Raw genomic sequence first — 18,032 nt, 5'->3', positions numbered from 1 at the left:
ACCAAGAGTCAGGGACATCCGCGTGGTAGCTCAGGTTGAGCACTGAACAACGGCAGGGAGTGCCCTGCCCATCTTAATGAATCATGTGGCTGCTGGAGCCCTTGTTGATCTTTCATCAAAGCCCTTCTTTTTTTTTTTCAGAGTCAGATGTCCTGCTGTTTTTTTGTTTCTTTCACAATGTGCTTTTCATTGAAAAGAAGGTGAACCTGGGGTTCAGAGAGAAACAACAGAACTTTTGAAAACTCTTCCATGGAAGAAAGGAGACCTAATGAGAAGGTGGGTGTGCAGGGAGGGCCATGTGGGTGCAGGGAGCAGGGAGCCACAGGTGTCTGAGCTAGAAGGGGTCTGTGTTGGACAGGCTGGGGACAGGGGAACGCTCCTGGTGTCATGGGGGATCTCACCCCGGCAGCTGCAAGAGCAGGTGCAGCGTCTGAGATCTGGAATCTCTTTGTCTGATGTCAGGTTGTGTCGGGACATTTGTTTCAGGTCATCCCTGGTGACAAGGACCCCACAAGTGTGCAACAAAGAATGAGGAGAGGAAATACGGCAGCCGGTGAGGGGACATCTGTGCTGGCATTGGAGGGGTCCAGGCGGGTGCTGGGGCGCTCGGGCGTCTTCAGGCCACCGTCCAGGGGCCTGCCTTCTGCAGGGCGGTGGAGGTGCAGGGAGCCCGCTGCCTCCCAGGGAGCTGGTGGAGTGGCCAAAGGACAGCCTGGACTCCCCGGCAACCCATCTGTGGCAGAAAAACCCTTGGGGTCTTGTGCAGCGTGGGGCAGCCCCTTGAATGAGGCGGCCCCCTGGCCTCACCCCACGGAGCAGCAGTCGGTGCTGGACCTAGAACACTAGTGACCCTGGGGGTCCAGGATTCTTCCCAGTGACTAGCGCTGCCCACCCGCAGGCCCCTCACACAGCCGCCGTTTACAGTCGGCAGGGGATTCGCTTCTGGGGTCCCAGGGTGCCTGGGGGGCTGAGCCTCAGGGAGAAAAGATGGCAGCGCAGGGCGAGGGACTCACCCTGAGTGACCTTCACCCCGGGCAGACTCAGACCTGGGCCCCCCGCCGGCCTCCGCACGGCCTCCTTAGTTTCCTTTCCCTCTTTCCCCCCCTTCAGTTTTGGGCCCTGAATCCAGGGCCTCCTGCACCCCAGGGGAGCGCCTTCCCCCTGAGCCATATCCCCGTCCCCCACCTTTTCCTTCTGTTAGAAATAATCTTCTTCCTTCCTTTATTTCCTCCCTCTCTCTCTTCCCTTTTCTTTATTATTCTTTAAGTCTTGCAGGTGAGTGCTTCCTTATTGGTCTGGAGCATTTTAACACCTACGGGTGAAAGCCTATGGGTCCCGCTGTGGTGAATGACCCTGGATCTATGTCCTGTCGGATTTGCTGAAGTCAGTGGGATCGTGACAGGTACCAACAGCAAGAGCTTCCTTCATCTTCCATTCACCCACCGCCCAGGAGGCCACGCGCCCACACCGTCCCAAGCTTCCACAGGGGTCCAGGGGCCTGGGGACCTTATCCTGCTCAGCAGACGAGGAAACTGACCGTTGTGCTCCTGACTGCTCCCCTTCCCTGTGCCAAGAGCTGTAGGGCGAGGGTCTCAGGAAAGCCCTGGGAAGCCCCTCTCAGGGACCACGTGGGGAAGCTGGGCTCTGCAGGGCTCAGGGTGTGGTCTTAGTGTGCAGCTGGAAGGCCTCCTTACAGGGCCAGCAAGACTGGGACAAGGCCAGGCAGGTCCTCTGATCCATGCTCCCTAGTGCTAGCGCTTCGTCTGGGCCAGCAATCCCAGATCCCATTAGGGCCTCAATTTTATGGTGAACTTGAAACCTGAGAACTTAAAACTTGCCCAAGGACTTAAAGCTGGTACATGGCAGTTCAGGCTTAGACCCGGGATTCCTGGCCTAGAGGGCAAGTTTGTAAACCACTGTGTGCAGAGAGCGGGGAGCATCCCGTCCTCACATCTCCTGAGTGTGGAACTCACCTGGCCTAGGGTTGGTCTGCGTCCCCAGGTCACATGTAGATGGCATGTGGCAGGATGAGCAGGTTTAAGTGCACTTAGGAGGGTGTCACTTGACCCAGAGATGACCAGGGCCTCTCTCCAGATTCTGTAAGTGCAGCCTTGGGGAAGCAAGTCAAGGTGCTAGTTGTTCGTTCTCTAATAGACACCCAAAGAAGGAGGGGATGGCTTTATAAAAAAAAAAGTAAGTTGTATCTGAAAATATCAGGTCTTAACCCCTGGGGATTGTCACTGTTTCTTCCTATGATGAAGTATCGCAGCTGTGATTCAATTAAAATGGTTATGATCAGAAATTACCCTGGGTTATCAGGTTATCTTAAACACGGTGGCAAACGAGCTCTGCAGAGAGAGGTGGGGGGGGGAGGCATAGAGGGGCGACCTGTGAAGCTGGAGGGGGAAGTCAGGGAGCCTCAGGCCAGGGAGGCAGCAGCCTCACTAAGAACTGAAGGGCGGAGGCGAGGAGGGGATGCGAGCTCTCCGGAGCCTCTGGAGGGAGTGTGGGCCTCCTGGCATCTTGACCTCTGCCCAGTGCTACTGGTTTTGAACTCCTGAGCTCCAGAACTGTGAGAGAGTAGACTTCCGTTCTTTTAAGTCAAGAAGTCGTGGTTTGTCACAGCAGCCACCACAAAGCTAATAGGAACTCCCACGCTGCAGGCGCAGAAGGATCAGGCTAGGTTCCAGGGACACGCTCTCCTCTGGCCAGGCTCCATGCCTACCTACTGATGCCATCTACGCAGCCAGCAGTCACAGAGAGAGGGACGGGCTTCCCGGCCTCCCAGGGGCTTCCTTGGCTACTTGGGGTGGGTCCTGGTCCTATTCTAGGTCTGCAGGGTTACAGTTTGACTTTGTTTCCGCTTCTGTGCTGACCAGGGTTCTCCAGAGAGGCAGGACCAACAGGAAGGGGAAGAGATAGAGAGAGGGGCTGGGAGAGGAGGGAGGGGAGAGAGAGAGAGAGAGAGAGAGAGAGAGAGAGAGAGAGAGAGAGAGAGAGAGAGAGCTCAAGTGCTATTTGAATTTTAAGGATTGGCAGTCATGTTTATGGAGACTGGCAAGTCCCAAACCTGCAGGGTAGAGTGGCACCTGGGAGTCCCAGGAAGAGTCGGCCTTGCAGTTCAGGGGCCCAGGCTGTCCTCTACCTGCAGTTCAGGGGCCAAGGCTGTCCTCTACCTGCAGTTCAGGGGCCAAGGCTGTCCTCTATGGAGTTTTCTCCTCTTTGTTCTGTTAAGGTTTAAACTGATTAATCGAAGCCCGCCCATAGGATGGAGGGCAATCTGCTTTGCTCCAAGTCCATCAATTTAAACGTGAATTCATCCAAAGCACTGAAGCGTCCAGAATCATGTTCAACCTAATATCCAGGCACCGTAGGTGAGATAAATTGACGCACAGCGTTGACCATCACCACTTCTGCCCTCTTCTCCTTGGAGTGGAGGGTTCCAGTTGGTTTTCCAACTCACTCATCGACCCTCCGTGCCACTCGAGGACTTGGCTAAAGTTGTCATCTGCCAGTCGGAATCTCCTCTCCTGGTGACATTTGGAGACAGGGTCTTTAAGTTAAATGAGGTCACACGAGTGAGACCCTCATCTGACAGATGCTCTCCTGGAGAGGAGGAAGTGATGCAGTGGATGTGCAGGCTCTGAGCAAGAGCCACAGAGGACAGGGTGCAGCAGGCCCTCTGCCAGCCATGAAGAGGTGTCTCTCAGGGCTGTCGGCACCTCGGTCCCAAACTTTCAGCTTCCAGAACTCTGAGAAATGAATGTCTGCTGCCTAAACAGTGAGTGGTGATTTGTTATGGCAGCTGTGCTGACTGACAGACAGGGCCAGGCCCCGGCACCTGGCCACCCCCCATACCTCAGTGGTGCAGGACGTCGTGCTAGGGAGGGGACCCCAGCATCTGGGAGAAGCTCTGTGGTGGCTCCATCTGCTCATGAGCATGGACAGTAGGAGATGCCAGCAGGGCTCTGGCTCTTGGTGTAATGGTCATGATGTTGCAGGAGAGGATAGGGGAGGGGTGGCATGAAATCAAAGGAGGTGGGGAGGATTAAGTCTCCCGCAGTGGCAGCAAAGCTGGGTAGGCAGGCAGGACTCCGAGAGGGCGACTCACTGAACTGCCCTTCATTGCCTGACTTCATCTCTGCAGATCCCGGGGCCTTGGCAGTTCTTTGATGCTTTTTCTGCACAGCAGAAATGTTGGTCTGCCCCTTCTAGTGTTGCTAGATGTAGAAGTCTGGACCAATATGGTTCTGAATACAGGGTTCATAAGAAATGATGATAATAAGCCAATGGCCATTGTCCATGCCTGTCTTCCCAGAGCCTGAGGCAGGAGCACTGCAAGTTTGAGGCCAGAATCAGCAACTTAGTAAGGCCCTGTCTAAGAAGAAAAGTTAAAAAGAGCTGGAGATGTAGCTCTGTGGTCGAACACCCCTGTGTTCCATCCCCAGAGAGAAAATAGAAGGGATCTGGACCAATAAGGAACTCCTGGAACCGACGCCTTACTCCTAATAATTTAATAATTCTCTGTGGACCTTAATCCAAAGTTCTGCGACCCACGTCTTTTGACCAGTTTCATTAGAGGAATGGTTATTAATAATGAGGCGGCATGCCCAAGGGACCAGAGAGACACCTTTTCTTGACCTCTTTTCCCTTTTCTCTACCAACTAGGTAACATGAGGGAGTGTGCATGTCTCTGAGCCTCCATTTCTTCCTCTCCACGGTGCTCACTCTGTTATGATTTGTATCCTAAAGCATCCATCAGAGTCCGGAGTCGTATGCATACGTGGGCCACATCACTCTCTCCCATTCTATCCAAGGGTTTGAGTGTCCACTCCTCCCGGGGCCTCACTGACGTGAGCCCTCTCTTACTTTTTCATTTCTGCCATGACATTTCTCCAGGGAACAGGCAGCACGGATATTTCTTTCCCTTCCGTTATGGCTAGATATTATTTATTATTTAGATTTATAAGCCAAACCCTTTTGCAATAAAGTCACTTCAGGGCACACACACAAGGTTAAAAGCTTTAGGTCAGATACACAGAACTATAAAAATAAACAGCTAGAGCACACAGTGGAAATATTATTTAAAGAAAAGTGGTGACTTCAACAGAGTGGCCCTTTCAGTGGAAGTCATTTGAAAAGATACAAAGATGAATGAATCTCATGGAGCTTTCCAGTTGTTTAATTAAGGAGTTGGAAAAAATACCACCCCCCCCCCGCCACGAATTTGCTTCAAAATTTCAGTTGAGCCAAGCAGGGCAGACAGCCAGACCTTAACCAAGGCAAAAGCTCGTTAACGTTCCTCAAAACAGAGAGGAAGAGCAAACACACACATCTCAGAATGTCGGCCCAGAACTGACGAAGCAGAATGTCACCTCACACAGGTATCTCAGAAGGCAGCGAGGTGTCACCTCAAGGGTGAGCAAGTCGGACGGTCTCATGACACCTTTCTTGGTCTTCACAGGACCGGCCACTCTTCTTTGTGTGTCTTCTTTTTCCTGTGCCCTTTCTACCTGAATTTAGGACTTCGTTTGATCTTTTCATGTCTTCGTCTTCTATGGGCTTGGAGCCTGCTGCGGAATGGGCTGTGTGGTCTGATGTCTGCATGGACAGTTCCCCACCCTTGTAACTCTCCATCACAGTTTACTGCATCACTGGACAGATGAAGACTGGATATGGACATTTTTCTACCAGAGATGCTTTTTGCAAAGCTAAACTTGTTAGGTAGGATGTTTGTATTTCAACAACCTGTGAAGCTTGGAAAACAGGAACTAGCTCAGGAGGACTGAGGCAGCCAAAACTGTGGCTGTTTGCATTTTAGCTTAACCAAGTGTCAGAGCTGAGCTCACAAGAGTTTAAAGAGAAAGTGCAGAGCTGGCCCTGAGATCCAGGGACAGCCTCAGGGAGCCAGGTGGCTCCCAGCCATCCAGTGCTCTGGACCCTGCCTCTCGAAGCAGCCAAGGTGTCCATCTTCCCAGCTGCAAAATATTCATTCAACAAAGGGTCGTTCATAGGTCCTTGCTGAGTGGAAGGATTTTAAAAGTGCTTTTCTCTAGAAGGAGGAGCATCCCTCTCACCCACTGGAAATCAAGGTGGGTAACAGCTTGTCTTCTGAAGCCCACTGCCTAGGTTTCCTCTTAGCTTTATGTTTACTACCAAGGATCTTGGATATGCCACTCTGAGCCACGGATTTTGAATATGTAAAACAGCAATGTCATCGGTACTTTTCATAAAGTTGTTATAGGAATTAAATGGATTAATACATTAGATCAATGCCTGGTGCATAATATATGTTCTATAAATATCTGCTGTTATCATTTTTGTCCATACCTACTTTTATAATATTTTTAAGACTATATAATAATAATTATTATTATGTTACTATCACAATAATATTACAATCTTATAAACCTATCATTCCTTTTAGAATCTCTTTGGGGTCAGTTGCTATGTTATCCGTATATAATATGCAAAGCCACCTAATCATATTGGCATCATTGTTTGTATTTTGCAGGTAAGAAACAGCCTCAGTGTGGAAAGGTGAGCTACCAAGGCCACAGTGACAGCCAGAGGAGGAGTGGGACATGAGCCGGAGATCTCTGAGGTGCCCTTCTGCTGGAGCACACTACCTCTTTGCCTTCCCACATCCGGTCAGCTCTCCAGTGTTGGCTTTCAGCTGGGGAGAGGCCTACACCTACTCCTTGATGGGATCCACTGCCCCAAGGCTCTGGCTCCGCTCTCCAGGCTTGTCTTGTGAATCTCCCTCCCGTATTGCCCAGAACTCACTAGGAAGGCCTCACGAATTTTGCTACAAGAGAATACTTCACACCAAAACTTGCACTCTTGGAAAATGTCACAACTAAAGTCCGGTTGACTATGAGTCAGTACAGATGGAGGACAGGGTAAAGAGTACAACCCATCACAGGACAGCAGCAGTGCAGGGCTCCAGGCCAGCCACGAGATTGACCGTGACATTGGCCAACAGCTTGGAAATGCAGCAGTTGTTCTTCCTCTCCTGGTCTCAATGTCCATGCATAAAATGACAGATTAGACTCATGAGCTGTAGTGACTCTGCAGCACTAACATTTTAAGACACTGTCATAGGTTTGTCACCAGTTCACTCCTTCATTCTAGACCATATTGTCTGATAGAACTTTCTACAAAGATGGTGGCATGCAGCTCTCCAGTATGGTAGCTAATGGCCACATGTAGCTCTTGGGCAATTGAATGCAGCTAGCACCACTAAGAAACTGCAGTTTTAATTTTAATTAGTTAAAATTTGAATAACAGGGCTGAGGTTGTGACTCATCTGAATGCTTGCCTAGCACGTGTGAGGCACTGGGTTCAATCCCCAACACCACAAAAAAAATAAATAAATAAAATAAAGGTATTGTGTCTAACTCCAACTAAAGAATATATATATATATATATATATATATATATATATATATTAAAAAACAATTTAAATAACAACATGGATCTAGTTGCACATATGATATAGGTTTGGGGATTATTTCTTTATACATATACTTTTCTTAGGTAGTGAGCTTGCTGAATCCAGGACCATTTATCCTTCCTTGTGACCTGAGCATGCACACAGTGCCTGTCGTAGAGTCAGACGATGCGTGTCTGTCGATTGTGTTAATGATATAACCAAAAATAGCAACTAAATCTGTGGACATGTTCATGAAACTTATTGGAGAATAAGATGCTAGGTTTGTGTGGGGGAATGTGGGGCGTTGAATGGTGAGCCTCACAGTGGTCTAGCTATACCCCAATTCCTGCAACCTGCAAATATCACCTTCTACGGCAGGTGAATAAGTGTATGCTACCTTCTTTAGAAACAAATCGTGTCTTTGTAGATGGAATTAAGTTAAGGACTTTGTAAGGAGGAGCTTACCTCGGATTATCCAGTGGGGCCTTAAATGTAATCACATGCATTCTGTTTTTTTTTTTTTCCGAGGAGGGTGCTGGGATGGAACCCAGGGCCTTGCACATGGTAGGCAAGAGTCCTACCCCTGAGTAACCGCTGGCCCCTTCCGTGCATTCTTATAAGGTCCTGTGCCCATGGAGGAGACAGTCAGAAAGGCAGAGGCAACCTGACCCTGGATCAGAGTGCAGCAGGAGGGCCAGGTGAGAGTTAATCTCCTGTGTCCGCTTGGCAAGGCCACAGAGTCCAGGTATCTGTTCAAACCTTTTTCTGTGAGGGTGTTCTCAGAGGAGATTAGCATTTAAACCAGCAGACTTTGACTGAAGTGTGCTCCCTGCAGTGTGGGCGGGCCTCATCTTACCACTTAAATCCCAACTAGCACCTGAGGCGAACCTCTCCAGAGAGGAGGAATTGTGCCCGAATGTGGCCTTCAGACTGGGCGCCAGCTGCTGGCCTCTCCGTTCAGTCTTCGGAATTACAAGCATCCATAATCAGGAGATCCAATTCCTTAAAATAACTCATTCTCTCTCTCTCTCTCTCTCTCTTTCTCTTTCTCTCTCTCTCTCTATATATATATGTGATGTGCACGTGTCCCATTTGCTCTGTCTGTCTGGGAAGCCTGACTGAGGCAGGCCACGGGAAAGGATGGTTAATGGCCTTGAGAAGCGGCCGAGGCCAGGCAAGGGATCACCCCTAGAGCCCCTGGAGTGGCGGCAGTGCCACCAGCACCTTGACTGTAGACTTGTGGCCTTCAGAACTAGGAGAAAACACATTTCTAAAGTTTTATGTCTCTGGTAACTTTCTCCGGCAGACACAGGAGACGAACAGAGACTGAGGATGAAGAGGAACCGCACGTGGCACTGGCTCCTGGGTGGATGAGGGGGCTGTGCGTGGGCTTCTGCCTGTGGGGTGGGTGGGGCAGTCAGAAGGCAGCAGGCGGGCTGAGCAGACAGCAGGTGCAGAGGACATGCGGAGACACTGGGTCATCTGGAAGGTCAGAGACGATGAAGACCAGCAGGAGAAGATGAGTGTGGGACAGAAGTTTGGGTAAAATTGTGGTTCGCCAAATGTTTACAAATTTTTTATTATCCTTTTTTTTCTTTCTTGGAGATCATGAAAAACTATTGTTAAAGGGATCTGATTAGAATGATTCTTTGTGGAGTTAATTCTGTAGCGTAATAGATTGACTCGCCAGGTAGTTCCTGGTTGGAGGAAGGTCAAAGATTTCTAAAGGCTGTGTGAGCCAAAGACCATGAGAGTCCACACTGTGGGGCCCTAGCCTGTATTCACATGTGATACACAAAGCAGTAATGATGCTCTGCGTCTCTTCCTATTCAGGAGAGAATGATTTTTGTTAGAACAGTAAGACAATCTTACAGTTGTATAGAGCTTTGATATTTCCAATATGTTGCATTATAGTCAGCTTTCTGTGACAAAATACCGGAGGAAATCAACTTAGGGGAGGAAGGATTTATTTCAACTCATGTACACGGTCACTTGACCTCATCACTTTGGGCCTTTGTGAGACAGAATATTATGGCAGGGAGAGTGTGGTAGAGCTAGGACTTTTACTCCATGGCATTTGGGAAGCAAAGAAAGGGAGAGAGGAAGGGGCCAGGGATAGGACAAACCCTTTGAGGACATGATCCACGTTGAGCAACTTCCAGCAACAAGACCCCATTCCCTAAATTTCTCATCAACCTCCCAAAGTGCCACTGATTGGGGACCTGCCTTCAACACATGAGCCGTTGGGGAACATTCCAAATCCAAATTATAACATGTATTTTCTCTTGCTCCAGTCTGAGTCATACATGCATCTATCCTCGTTTTATTTTATAATTGAAAACAGTTAGACAACTAGTGGTTAGCCGTAGTCTTTGAGATCATAAATTTTAACAATGTCAGGCTGGAATGGAGTCCAAGACTCATATTTAGTTCTTTTTCTTTTTTGGATGAAACACTAATAATGATATAGTAGTCATCATTTACTGTGCTCCACCATTTGCATACATTAGCATATTTGGATGTTTCTAACATTAACGCAGTATACTCTACTATCCATTTTATCTTATAAATGACAGGATCCAAGTTAAGAGATAAATGAACTTATGCAGGATCACACAACAAGTATGCGGCCAAGGAAGAATGAGAACAAGTTCCTCTGGGGATAAAGAATGTGCTTCTAATGTAAGAATTGTGCATTTCTAATTGCAATTGTTGGGAAGATTAAAAAATCAACAGCAGACCAGACTTTTCAGAAGTCAATCAGCTCCATGTTTCTGGGTTAGCAATGGAGACACATTTTTCCAGAATGCCATGGGATTTCACAGAGAACTTAACTTTATGAAGCGTGGGCCACTATTCAGAAACAAAGAACACGGTGGAACCCAACACAGACCTTTTATCTTGGGCCTGCCTCTTGCACTTGTTCCTATTTATCTCACCACTTATCAGCAGACACTGGAGATTAGAGAGCATGCAGTTTCTTTTGAAATAATTACCTGACCCGATTATCTTAAAAGACTCGCAGACTGCTAGGCATTTCTCTGAGCAGCGGTGGGTGGGATAATCGGCCCCTGCATTACTAAGTGTTATCCTGTTAGGAATAATAAGACCCAAACAGCAGTCTTTATTCCTCACTGAAACGTTAGTCATCCCAAGAAATTAACTTGAAACGTGGAGCCCTTTGCCTGACGACAGTTGTGTGGGCTGCGGAGTCAGTTAGTGGGTGAACCTGAAAGTGGATCTAATGTCTTTATGAGTCTCTCTCTGGAGAAAACAGCTAACTCTTTTTCCAACAGAAAACCGAGGTAGGCTTGAGAGCAACAGCCTCTCCCGTGCCTGTGAAGCAGATACCATGCCTCCAACTGGGAGGAGTCGGCTGAAGAAATATGATGCAGAATATCTGGGGACATTTTTAACAAAACTGCAGTCCTTGTTCCCTTCACCATAGAGGAATTCCTGGGAGGAAGAAGCCTAGCTGAAGCCTATCCATAGTGTGTAGGAAAGAAATTGAACCTCAAGGAAGGGCCTCGACCCCAGAGCCAGGAACACCCCCCACCTTTCCCTTTCCTCCTCCTCTTTCTTCCTTCCATTTCTAATTGTAATTACAAAGTGACACAGAATTGAAAAAGTAAAAGTGATTGTGTGTGTGCCCTGCCCAGCTTCTCTTAGTGGCAATGTCCTGTCTTACTAATGGAACAGCACCAAAGCCTGGAACCCATAACTCTGGTCTTCCATCCATCTTCCTCAGGTTTGGCCAGTTCTGTACGCACCGATTCGCACACACATCATACACCTGGGCATCTCGGTCTGCTCAGCTTGGTCACACATGTATGATTCTACATGATGCCCAAAGACCTCTCTTCTGTTGTCTTTCTCTATTCATACCAACCTACCCTGGCCGCCATCACCAGCCTCTCACAGCCATGCCTCTCTCTGTGCTCCGTAATTTTGTCTTGTAAGAACTGAAGTCAAACTCAATTAATCAAATTATTACCACCGTCTCCAAAATATTCTGCAATTTCCAATTTGATTGAAATCTGAAATCTCTTATTAATAAATGGCATGATGAAATTTTACACGTTCTAGGTGACAAGGCTTTCCTGCCATCTTTCCAAATTTGATATTTTCTACTGCAATGTATTGTTGTCAGAGACATGAATATGATATTATTTGTGTGCAGGGTTTTATGTGGACACCATTTTCGTTGATAAACACCCAGAAGTGTATCTGGGTTAGATGGTAATTTTATATTCAGTTGTTTAAAGAGATGCCAAACAGTTTTCCAGCAGAGCTGCACCATTTTGCATCCCATCAAAACTGAATCAGTCCCTGAATTCTCATCAGCATTTGGTTTTAGTGATCTACAATGTTTTTAACTTGCATTTTCAGATGGCTACTGATAGCCACATCATTTTAGGTGCCTACTTGCCATCCATGTATGCTTCTTAGCAAATGTCTGTTCATGTCTCTTGCTTGTTTCCTAGTTGAATTTAACTTTTTACACATACATCTTAGGAATTCCTTATATATTCTAGATTCAAACGTTCTGTCAGGCATGGGATTTACAAATACTACTTCTCCTCAGAGACGCACAGTGCTTTATGCTATTAAAATGCACACAAGGATGCTCAGTGTTTGGGTTTTCATATGCAAGTCAGCGAGGTGAAACAGCATCCAAACATCATTACTATTGTTCCACTTTGAGTAAGTTAAGACAGGAAGGTTCTTTCCCTTCCAGGGCAACCAGATAAGGATTCTCAGATACTTGGTGATGATCTTTGTGGTCCTTTGTGGTGTTGGAGAATTCACAGAGCTGTAAGAAAGAATGACTAAAAGGTATACCTCCATCCAATGGACAAAGGATCCCCTTAGGATTCTTGTGCACTGACTTTTAATTGCATCTGAATTCCCCCCAAACAAACTCAGATGTAAGGATATGAGCCTTCCCGATGTTTCCAGACTCCCCCAGGTTTGCTCAAGACACTAGAAAACGATGTGTTCCCTGAGCTGAGCATTGTTTTCAGACACTGACTTCAGGGCAGTCATCTCACTGTTCACGGACTCCTCAGTTCTGCAGGTAGAGATCAAGACCAGCTGCATTCTGTTGATCGGAGATGAAAACTGGGCCATGGGGTGGGGGAATAGTGACGCAGAACTGCTGCCGTTTGAGAAACAGGGAGTTTACTGACCTCACTCTGAAGGCAGGAAGCCATGGCTCCTGTTACAGTGATGAAAAACTCCAATCACGGAAACGGACAGAAAATAACACAACCGCCCTCATTTACCACAGGACCAGCACAGGCCATGTCCCCGGCCCGAGTGGAAACCAGCACAAGCCACGTCCTCGGCCCGAGTGGAACAAGCCGACTTTCTTTCAGGTGGAAGGAACACCACTGCAGGGGAATGCCGTGTTCTGCAGGACTGGGGCCAATGGGACCAGCCTCAAGGACCACAGGTGGAGGGAACTGTGGCCCACACTGAACAGAGGTGAATCTGCCGCCACGTTTGTCTGTGTGTGTGTGTGTGTGTGTGTGTGTGTGTGTGTGTGTACCATCAAGAACTATGTTCTACACCGGCCCCTCTGTTCCTCATCCCCTCCTCTCCACAGGTTGCCATGAGCTTCATGTTTACTGAGTATTGTTCCCATAAAGTACTTGTGACCTCCATGATTAAATTTCACACATTTTCAAACCATGTGTTTCTTGCCCTGGTATCACCACTTTTTAAAAACGTATCCTCCCTATTATGAAATTCCACTGATACATGGAGAAGTAAGAAGGCTGAGAAGAGTCAGAGGTGACATCTCGGTTCCTATGGGCTATGTGAGTATGTGGACTCACCTCTGCTGTTCTTCCTGTCTCCTCGGTTGCGGTGTTTTGGAGTATCTGTGTGTCTCAGTGTGTGCACGTGTGTGTAGGTGAGTGTGTGTCCCTTGGTTTCTGTGTGCTTTTGTCATCTGACAGTGCACGATATCTTATCACTTTTGAAACTTCGTCCTCTGTTCTCCGTGAACTTGGCTTTCCTACCTTTCCTTAGACTCCTTCTGGGCGTGCGTGTTGGGCCTCCTCTTGGATCCTCCTTCAGTGACCCTTTGTTTTACCATATGATTGTCCTTCACTTCATTCACAGAACAATAACCCAATGAATTTCTCACTGTGCTGACTTCTTCTTCTCTTGAGTCTAATCTGAGTTACATTGAGTTTTTCATTTGAAGGGAAATGCTTTCTATTTCCACAAGTTCTATTCTCCCCTCTACCGACTTTTCTTCCTGTGTCTCCCTTTTCTTTTCTTAGGTGCGCTGGTATCTTAGTCTTGTCACTGTGTACATGGGTTTCTTTTGATATTGACTAATGTCCTGAGGTTCACCACAGTCCTCCTGTTTGTACCTCCCGTCCTGAGCTTGGGAATGATGGTTTCCTCATGCATTTAGTAATTTTTGTGAACTCAAGTTAAAAGCTCCCCACCCTAGCTCTGAGCCTGTGGGAAACCCTATGTAGCTTGTGTTGCTGAAATTCCTCCAAAGTCTTGTATGTTTATTTTTGCCTGGTGACTCAGGTGGTGTAAATTTAGAGTCCAAACCCATGTGAGCTGCCAGTAGAGTCAGATAAGCTTCCTACTAGTTTTTAGGGGATATGGAGATTTATTTTCCAATTCACTTCTCAATGATGTTGAGATGCAGGGTGTGGGGGGGTAATATAGTAGTTTTCTTCACACCTCTTGGCTTATTTGGGCCCAGAGTATCACTGAACAGTCTTTTTTTCTGGGTTCAGTAAACCCAGTCAGGGTTCACAAGCCTCCAATTTTAGTTTTCAAAGACAGATTAATTCGAGAATATATCATATACTGTCTTTGTAAGTTTTAGTAAGGAAACTCCTTCTCCTTCTCTTTCTCCTTCTCTTCCTCCTTCTTCTCCTCTTCTTCCTCCCCCTTTCTCCTCTTCCTTTCACATTACCTTCAGCTGCCATCTTGTCACCATTGGAATTCTTCAGATAGGAGTAAATGATTTATGCGTTGCTTTAGCACCTGAGAAAATGCAGTTTAAAATAATGCAGCTGTCAAAGAGAATTTGTACTGTGTCACTCAGGCCAGTGACAGATGCACCGCATGCCATCGCCACCCTCCGCGTCTACAAGTAAAATAGGCAGCCAGCCTTTCACGGAAGCATCTTCAGTGAGACGAGACTGGAGAGAAGTCACCTACTTGGTGGGGTTTTACTCTAAGTAGAATGATGAGCACACACCTGGGAGCATTTGACAGTGAAAAGCCGGTGAAGTGAAAAGCTGGATGCTAAAGAAATGAGAGGCCAGGAGCGGACATCAGGGTGACTTAGAAAAGCGGCTCCCAGCTGAACCGGAGCCAGGCCAGGCTGGGAGATGGCTGTCCCTGGACTTGCTTGTTCTGCATTTCCACGCTGTGGTTAAACAGGTCTGTTTATCCATAGACGATTAATCTATCATATATATTTTAGTCAACTTTTGGACTCCTGCGACCAAAACACCTGACAAGAACAACTTAGAGGAGGAAGAGTTTATTGGGGGCTCAGTCCCCAGGTGGCTGACTCCATTGCTCTGGGCCCAAGGTGAGCAGAGCATCGTGGGGGAGTGGCCCTGTGGAGGAAGCTGCTCAGCTCATGGTGGGGTCGGAGAGCAGAGATAAGTGGCAGGGAAAGGGCTGCTGGGCAGATGCTTCCTTCAAGGACACACCCCGTGACCCACCTCTTCCCGTCACGCCCCACCTGCCTACTGCTTCCACCTGTAGTGCATTCCTACTCCAGGGGCTGACTAGGTGACAGCTCTCACCACCTAACCACTTCATCTCTGAACAGCTCTCATTACTGCAGCTTTTTAACTCATGTCCAAACCATCACATTTTCTTGTCTTACTTATCTACCGACCTACCCAGCCGTCTGTCTTTCCATCTCTCAATCTACCACTAATACCCGTTGGATTTGGGTGGGTTATTTGAGCACAGAGGGGTCCTGACTTGTGCACAGATCCCTTGGGTGGGGAGGAGTTGAGCATGTCTGTGTCTGGCATAAGGAAGCCATTCCTGTGGTCACCAGGGCTTCCCAACCACCTCTACACCTATCCCAGCATGTAACCCCCTTCAGTATTTTAAATTACTTTTTTTTTTTTTTTTGTGCTGAATGAGTTTCCCATGAAAGAGGGCGGGGGGGGGGGGAACCTGACAGAAAGTCTCATTTTTCTGCTAGGGATTTTTTTTGTTTTTGAATTTTATACATCAAATTGTTCTGAAATTGGAAAGTAGGAAGGTTCATACACAGTGACAGGCCCAGAGGTCTGATTTAGGAAGCAGCGGGCACCTGCCTGTCCTCCATGGGTAGAGGGAAGTGCAGAGGAAGAAAGGAGGTTCAGGGAGTCGCAGAGAAGCCCTGCTGGCGACTAGCAGTGCCAACGTGGGCAAACTATCCAAATTCTCCCGTTTCCAGCCTCCACGTAAGCACAGGGAACTACCGACTTTGCAAAGTTGTCATGGGGATGGAACACGTTGTGCCTAAGGGTGCTGCACGTTAGGCATGGAATATGTGGCAGTTATTATTGAAATTTGCCATGAACAGAAAGGTTTAGGATGTCCTTGGGGAAAAGATCTCTCTCTTCATGAAGGAGATTTTATGTTAAAATCGTGACTTGGAAACAGGGCCAAATAACTCGTGACACACTCTCACTGCTGTCTGAGGTTTCAAACCACACTCATTTTTAAAAGGGAATGAACTGGGAGCACATTGGCACCCCTGAAGGCATCTGTGGTTCTGTTTCTTGTGACATTTGTAATGATTCCACCAACTGTTTCTAAACTTCCAGGAACTGAACTTGACTTCCTCCCTAATCTCTCAATAGGTAGCGAGGTGGAGACTGATGGGTTTTCCGATGTTGTGCGTATCATTCCATTGAAATCTCCAAAAAACATTGAAGCTCATCATGACACATCTGTCTTTTTGCTTTCTCTCTTCCATTAGCACATGGAATCTTTGACAGTCCCACATAATTAACAATTACCCATAAAGCGAGAATACAGGCATCAAAAGAAAGTTGCCTTATTTTGCTTAGCTAATCACTTCCTAAATTATGGGACACCTTTTAGCACATAACAGATTTTCACATCTTCCAGAAATACAGCTTTATTAGAAACTCTGGAAAGGCTTAAGCAGTCAGGGACAATCTGACTATGCATATTTTGGAGTTCAAAGCAGAATATGTTAACCAAAGTAAGTTAGAAATAAAAGTCACACAGAGGACAACATGAAGTCCACTGTAGAAAAACGAAAGGATATGTTTCTTTTGAGAATTTAGAAATAAATATAAAATCAAATCACAAATATTCCTTGGGTTAATGTAATATTGACCTTAGTGCATTTTTGCAAGTGAAAAATCACTCTCACGGAGTAGGCCTACATGGGGGAAGAGTCAGTAGGATTCAGGGAAACTACAGGATTTCAGATCATCATGAATGCAGTGTAATTTTATTCCTTGTCCTCCGTGGTAATCAGAGCACCAATAAAATAGACGTTGAGAAGCAGTTTTCACCTAAGCTAACAGTAATGAAACAAGACAACCCCAACGCAGGGAAGTTTGTACCAAAGGTGCCCTGTGATCGCTGATGCACAGTGTGCAGGCAGGCTGGAAAGCAAGAGGGGGACCACTAAGGCCAATGGGAATTTCCATCACACTCTACTGTGCGTGTTTAGTGGTGAAATGTCATTTAAAAACACACTCAGAGAAAAAACTGACAGATGAAGATGTCTGGCTATAGGAAGAGAAAAAGTACGAGACTTGGTTTTTGAGGGCTTGAGTCCTGTATTTACTTGAACTCCCCCAACCTCAATTCTTTTTTTTTTTTTTTTGCAGGTTTTTCCCAAATGGCAGCAAATTGAAATAGTTAACAATCAGAGGATAATTAGCAAAGCATTCCTCAGTTTTTGAGCTCTAATAGGACTGTATGAAATGATGAAACTTATTTTCCAACCTTGAAAGTATTAAGCAGAGACAGCAGACGAAAAGTGTCCTCCTCATCATCACAAATGAACTGAGCAAGGAAAAGAAGGACCTGAGAAAACAAAAGAGATGCGACAGCACGGATTTCAGAGATCCATTTACTTAAGAGTGCCAATACCTATGTGATATATTTATATTAAAATGCTAAGATAATAATACGGTCTGGGTATGCATTTGCATGTACACTTGCATGACTAAATATTGGTGGGTGTCTTTATAGGTTGTGTTGCTAACATCCCAACTGACATAACAATACTGCCTACAGAAAGGATACCTGAGCACCTGTGATGTGGGGGTCATTCTTCTCAGGTGCTCTTATTTTCGTAAGCTACACCCACTCATTTTTGTAGGTAGCATCCCATCTTTTTCATAATCATGACACCCTTTCATTGAAAGAATTCCGAATTCATTCATTTGATCAGTGTTAATGAATGTGAACTTACTAAGTGCTGAATAACACCAGGATGAAAGGAGAGAGAGGGGGGAAACAAAAATAAAAATAGAGCAGAGTGTATTTGAAAAAAACTCAAACCTATGTGTTTGTGTGTATTGTCTGTATGTGTAGCACACACACACACACACAC

General features: G+C 46.7%; 1 long non-coding RNA gene across 2 annotated transcripts; it reads left to right on the top strand.

The window, feature by feature from the left end:
* Positions 1-7,815: 7,815 nt before the first annotated feature.
* On the top strand, positions 7,816-17,609 carry LOC110598358 (uncharacterized). 2 transcript variants are annotated; one of them, XR_013429237.1, is made up of 5 exons: positions 7,816-8,133; positions 8,742-8,977; positions 10,012-10,117; positions 12,726-12,922; positions 17,302-17,609. It is a non-coding gene; the product is annotated as an uncharacterized LOC110598358 (long non-coding RNA). The 2 variants fall into 2 exon arrangements; XR_002484174.3 differs by lacking the exon at positions 8,742-8,977 and having other exon boundaries at positions 7,846-8,133.
* The last annotated feature ends 423 nt before the right edge of the window (positions 17,610-18,032 follow it).

The sequence above is a fragment of the Ictidomys tridecemlineatus genome, chromosome 12 (assembly GCF_052094955.1).
Source record: "Ictidomys tridecemlineatus isolate mIctTri1 chromosome 12, mIctTri1.hap1, whole genome shotgun sequence".
Lineage (NCBI taxonomy): Eukaryota > Metazoa > Chordata > Mammalia > Rodentia > Sciuridae > Ictidomys > Ictidomys tridecemlineatus.
Note: the sequence above shows the minus strand (reverse complement) of the source record. Positions and strands in the feature narration are given on the sequence as shown.